Source organism: Suricata suricatta, chromosome X (genome assembly GCF_006229205.1).
Source record: "Suricata suricatta isolate VVHF042 chromosome X, meerkat_22Aug2017_6uvM2_HiC, whole genome shotgun sequence".
Lineage (NCBI taxonomy): Eukaryota > Metazoa > Chordata > Mammalia > Carnivora > Herpestidae > Suricata > Suricata suricatta.
In genome coordinates this window covers 80,113,728-80,120,258 of record NC_043717.1, presented here as the reverse complement: position 1 = coordinate 80,120,258, position 6,531 = coordinate 80,113,728, and positions in this window count along the sequence as shown.

Genomic DNA, 6,531 nt, shown 5'->3' with positions numbered 1-6,531 from the left:
CCTGCCCTGGCCCCGGGAAAGGGCTGGGCTGTGAGCTAGCGTTGGAGCAGGGAGCAGCCCCAGCCGAAGTGACTGACAGCCTTTGACTCAGAGCCCAGCAGGTGCCTTCGCAATCTCACCTTCTTTCCCGGGTCCCCTGCTTCCTCCTAACCTCCTCTCTCAGTCCGGTCTCTGTCCCGATGCCAAGTAGTGATCTCCACTGGCGTGAGGGGGTCGGAGTAGAGGAGGGGAAGAAGCGGACCGTCTGGGGGCCCATTCTACTCCCCAAGATTCTTCTGAACAGACCATATCATCCTGGGCCCTTGGATTTCTCAAAGTTTCCCCTCACTAGAAAGCTCTTGATCCCCTGGGGCAAATGGAGGCAAAGACTCCTGGATTGGGCACCTTGAAAAGCAGCCACCTGGGATAAGATTACTCAGCTGGCTCTGTCTGAAAAGAGCCACTTGGAGCCGATGTCTCAGGGACCTTTCTCAGCCTTTGGGACAGCGCTGCCCTTTACAGGGATTGCTTTGTGTAGTATTTCAAAGAGGCCAAACAAAACCAAATTATCGAGCTGGTTTATGGGAAATTCTAACCCCAACAAAGGACTCCACTCTGCAAGAGTAGGGCCTGGAAAGTGAGCTATGAGGAAGCATCACAGCTTGGCCAGGGAGGAAAAGAATTATTATGATGCTGTTTACCCGCGTGGCACCTTGTCATCAAAAAGCTCAGAGGATTTAAGCGGACTCAGGTAAAAGATGGCGGCAGTTCTGTGAAACTGTGTGAATTGGTGCCCTCAGAGGAAGGAACAGAGTCAAATTCTGTATCCTATGTGCGACTCCTTTGTCCCTTGTTCTCCATCAACCAACATGAATTTCCCATTTGCAGGAGAAATATACCCCCAGGAATCTGGGCAGGTAAAGCAGAGTAAAGCTCGTGAGGGAAGGGAGAAGGTAGTCATGAGAAGGCATCAGTGAATTCCGTCTGATGGTGCAGGCTGGTGTGTGTGTGTGTGTGTGTGTGTGTGTGTGTGTGTGTGCGTGCACATGTGTGCGTGTGTGTGCACGCCGGTGCTTATGAGTATTATACCTATTAGTATTATATACACACTCCCTACCAGGTGTGACCTAAAGGCTAAAATCAAGGGATTATTCTCCTGTCTCAGATATAGAAGAGAGAAGAGGAAGACCAAAGTATAACCCTTTCTGCAAAAGGATGAGCTGAAAAGCAAATCTGATAGCATTTGCCAAATGATCAACAGCTCATAGAAAAGGGGCACTGAAAACAGATGGTGACTGTGGGAATAGATGGAGAATAGGAGTCTTTGGGATAGATTATGGGGACATCAAGGCAGGAGTAGGGGGGATGCAGAAGAAGTAGCTTGTAATTCTCCCGGCCCCTTATACAGTAGAAGAGCTTCTAACAATAGGTTAGAGCATCAAAGGCATAAACTTTAAAGTAAAAGGTATTTTTTTTAAATGGGGAGCCTGAGTGTCTCTGTCAGTTATGCATCTGATTTCAGCTCGGGTCATGATCTCATGGCTCTTGGGTTCGAGCCCCACTGCGGGCCTTGTGCTGACAGCTCAGAGCCTGGAGCCTGCTTCAGATTCTGTGTCTCCCTCTCTCTCTGCCCCTCCTCTGCTCACACTCTGTCTTTCTCTCTCTAAAAAATAAATAGACATTACAAAACATAAAATAAAATAAAATATAAAGTATTTTAGGGGAACCTGGGTGGCTTAGTAGGTTAAGCGTCTGATTTCGGCTCAGGTTATGATCTCCTGGTTTGTGAGTTCGAGCCCTGTGTCAGGCTCTGCTCTGACAGCTCAGAGCCTGGAACCTGTTTTAGATTCTTTCTCTCTCTCTTTGTCTCTCTCTTTCTGTCTTTGTGTGTGTGTGCGTGTGTGTGTCTCTCTCTCTGCCCCTCCACTGCTTGTGTTCTCTGTCTCACAAAAGCAAATAAAACATTTTTAAAAAATAAAATAGAAGGTAATTTAGAGAATGTATCGTTTGTTTGTTTGGGGGATATGTTTCCGTTGTTATGTGTCTCTGGCCATCCACTGCATTAAAGTCTTAAGTTTGTGTGTCCTTTCCTGTGCATGTGCATACATGTTGTTTTGTACCTCTGTGCCTTTGCTCATGCTATTTCTTCCTCTGGAAATTCTTGCCCTCCTCATTTGGCTAACTACTACTCATCCTTTAAGACTTTGCTTAGATGTCACTTCCTCAGGTCTTTCCACAATGATTGCACCTCTGTTACTGCAGACTGGGTTTGGATGCCTCTCCGTAGGCTTATGCTACCTACCATATAGTCCATTTACGCCATGGGAAATTATTTGCCTATAACCCTCAAGACTGCCGGTTCTCTGAGGAAGGTCAAAGAAATTGTCTAATCATCCCTGTATTCCCAACACCCAGCACAAAACCCAACACAGACAGGCAGCTCAGTAAATGCTTATGAGAAAATTTGACTCAGAGAAGCCACGTAATAACTCCGTGGTCAAAAACAAAAAACAAAAAAAAAGGAAAGGACAGCCAATCTACAATCCATCCCCAAGACAGCGTAAAATACCAGGACTGCATTTCCTTCTTTTTGAATTCTGACTTATTAGCTGATCAACAAATTGTGTTTGTGAATTTTTTTTATTTATTTGAGACTCGAAAGAAGTATAGACGTTGAGCGGGCATAAGAGAGAGGGAACTACAGAAACTCAATCACATGGCTTAAGGACGACTATGGCAAGAGTCTGTTCTCTTCCCATATTATAGGAGAATAAGAAAGAGGGTTGGAGAGAGAAAGTGTGACCATTTATGTGCCTTGAAGTCTAGGCCAAAGCCAAGGTCTAGGAGGCAGTAGTAAAGTGATTGTTAACTGGGAAATGACACATAGTACACTCTAGTTGTGCAAAACACCTAAAAATTATAATTAATGATCTCCATGCACTGAGTTGTGCAATGCTGGACTTTTAGCCATGAATCATCTCTTCCAAGGACACCTGCACTACACTCACGAATCTGCTTAGCTTTAAAAAAAATCAATGACAGCAATTTATCTTTTTTATTTTTAAAAAATTTTTAACTTTTATTTATGTTGGGAAGACAGAGAGAGACAGAGCATGAGCGGTGGAGGGGCAGAGAGAGAGGGAGACCCAGAATCCAAAGCAGGTTCCAGGCACTGAACTGTCAGCACAGAGCCCGACGTGGGGCTCCAACTCACGAACCGTGAGACCATGACCTGAGCTGAAGTTACACACTTAACCAACTGAGCCACCCAGGCGCCCTAATGGCAATTTAAAGATTTGTTTAGTAAGTTACCAGCAACTAAAGATCATTTTATAACTGATTTGTCCAGGAAAAAAAAATAGAAGAAAAACCAATCCAGTCGTTATATCCCAAGTTCTTTTCCCTTTTGACTAAGATTCAATTTATGTCATTATTCATGGAAATCTTTTGATATTGTTTTTAGTCACTAAAAACAACAGAGACTCATTACCTAAAGCTTTCTTCTAGCCACCTAGTTGTGAAATATTTGCACTATTCAGAAGGCCTTTGAACGATCTCACAAACTCAATGCCTTAGTGAGCAACAACATGGTTTTGTAGCCCTCTTCTGGAAGAACCCCATTAAACTTCACCGGCTGAAAGTCAAAGAAAAGGAATCCTACTAGTCTATCAACAGGAAAAAGAAATAAATATGTATTTTTAAAAATCCTATTGTAGTAAATGTGTGCACATGAGTTAGCCCTCTAAAGTCTATAGTTTCAGACATTAACCACTTTATTTTAAAAAAATCAGATTCTACCCATCTTCGAAACAATAATTAATAACTTACTTTTTTAAAAAGGATCTTTTCAATTCTATAATGGAAGCCTTACTTAGGAAAGACAATTGCACAGATCTTCTTGCTGCCAGCCAAGGGAGTAATGATTCTCTAGATGGAAACACTAGTGAAGAGACAAACACATATTCTGTTCCCATGAAATATCAGAGGGTACCATGCCAGAGAATCTTGAAAGGAAACAACGGCTCTTATGCACAATTTCATATGAGTGCTTTCTTTTTTTAATGTTTATTTATATTTGAGAGAGAGAGAGAGAGAGAGAGAGAGAGAGCGAGCATGAGCGGGGAGGCACAGAGAGAGAGGGAGACACAGAATCTAAAACAGGCTCCAGGCTCTGTGCTGGACATGGCGCGGGCTCGAACCCATGAACTGTGAGATCATGACCTCAGCTAGAGTTAGACGCTTAACCAACTGATCCACCCAGGTGCCCCCATACGAGTGCTTTCTACACCAAGGTAGTTATTCTGCTAAACTTTATCATTTTTACACTTGCTGTAGTACACCGTATAACTTTTCTTAGGTAGTAAGTGTGCAGTTCAAAGGTGTACAGCTTGATGAATTTCACAAACATGGCACCCCCGTGCATCTAATATCAAGTTGAAGAAACAACAGTACCAGAACCTCAGAAGATCCCTCCTTACCCTCCTCAGCCAGGCTAACCACTATCTTGGACTTTTAACACCATAAATTATTCTGGGCAGTTTTTGAACTTCATATACATAGATATTGCTGAATGTACACTTTTACGCCTGACTTCTTTTGGCTCAACATTATGTTCTGGACATCCAGCTGTACTGTCACCATAGACCTGTAGTTCATCTATGGTCATTCAACATGGTATTCCCATGTTTGACTATACCACAATTTACTTATCTGGGTTTTTTTTTAACATTTATTTCTTTTGGAGAGAGAGAGACAGAGAAAGAGACAGAGAGAGACTACGCACAAGCAGGGGAGGAGCAGAAAGAGAGAAGGAGGCACAGAATCTGAAGCAGGCTCCAGGCTCCGAGCTGTCATCATGGAACCCGACACGGGGCTGGAACTCATAAACTGTGAGATCATGAACTGAGCCGAACTTGGACGCTTAACTGATTGAGCCACCCAGGTACCCCTTTATCCATTTAACTGATGGACATTGGGCTGTTTTCAGATTGGGGCTATTTTGAAAAGTGTGGCCATGAACTTTCCTGTAACAGGTCTTCTGTGTGTATTTCTGTTAGGCATAGGCCTTGCATGGATGGTCTGGATCACAGGGATTATCTGATTTAGCTTTAGTAGATGTTGTCAAACACTCTTCCAAAGTGATTTTGCGATTTACATCACCATCAGCACTGCCATATCGGTTTTAAAGGCCACATGGAATAGAATAGGCTTGTGGAAGGAAGAGAAGGCAGATTCAAGGAAGTTGGTGCGTGACAGGAAAAGAGAAGGAATACTTACTGAGCCAGGTACTGTGTTAACAGAGCCACATTATCATTTAATCTCATAAAGACACTTTGAGGTAGGAACACCCACTTTACAAATGAAGAAACAGAGGCTGAGAGAGGGTAAATGACTTGCTCAAAGTTACATAGCTACTAAGTGGGAATTCCTGTCGCATAAGACAAGATACTGCATCAGCATGAATGATGATATGGTACAATTAGGCATCATTTGACCCAGGTAGAACAGTCCACAGAAACGAAACTTTTTGATGCCATCTTCAGTAAGATTGAATAAGCTTTTCCGTATTTCCTCCTTGAAAGAGAAGTCATGACTTAGACACTTGTGTTGCCTTCCCAGGTGAGTTTCACATTGTCAGTTTCTAAGAGTCACCATGGAGAGATTTGCATTCAACTGACTCATCGCGAGGCTAATCAGTTCTGAGTGTTCAGGGTGAGAGCTGGATTTCAATAGCTAGAGCTTAGAGACAAAGAAAGACATGCAATGCTCTCTCTGTCCCAAACACACAGGATTTGAAACCTGTAGACCCAGTGCAGCGTTTTACAAAAATATATCTTTAACCAAGCCAATCCTTAATATAAGAGATACATGAATCGAACTAGGCCATAGAGCTAATGTGAATTGTTTTAATTTTTAAACTGTTATTTATTTATTTGGTGTGTTGTGAACAAACAAATCAAGAATTTTCTCTCCCAGGACAATAGAAGGCCTTTCTTCAGTACATCAGTATTCATTCTTTCTATCACCGTGAAACCTTGAATGTAGCCACTAGAGGTACTCTTTAAATTGTTCGCAACAATGAATAAACATTTTAATTTGACCCACTTATATGATACTATGGTAATGATGCATTAAAGCAGAGAAATAGTTAGGCTTAACTCTCGATACACTGGTATTTCTCCGTTGAAAAGCATTGCTGTAAGCCATGCTTACTCTCCCTTTGCATTTACAATAATAAATTATATCAGAACTATGTGCTAGAGCTCTTACACATTCAGGCCCTTTATAAAGAGATCTAGATGCCCAATCTTCTGCTTTCCCACCTAAAGAAATCAACCACTTCACTTAAGCCACAGAACAATTGCTCTTTTTAACTTCTTAAATAAAAGCGAGCATTAAAAACATCACTTCATGGGGCACCTGGGTGGCTCAGTCTGTTAAGCGTCTGACTTCAGCTCAGGTCATGATCTCATGATTCTCAAGTATAAGCCCTGCTTCAGGCTCTGCGCTGACAGCTCGGAGCCTGGAACCTGCCTCGGGTTCTGTGTCTCC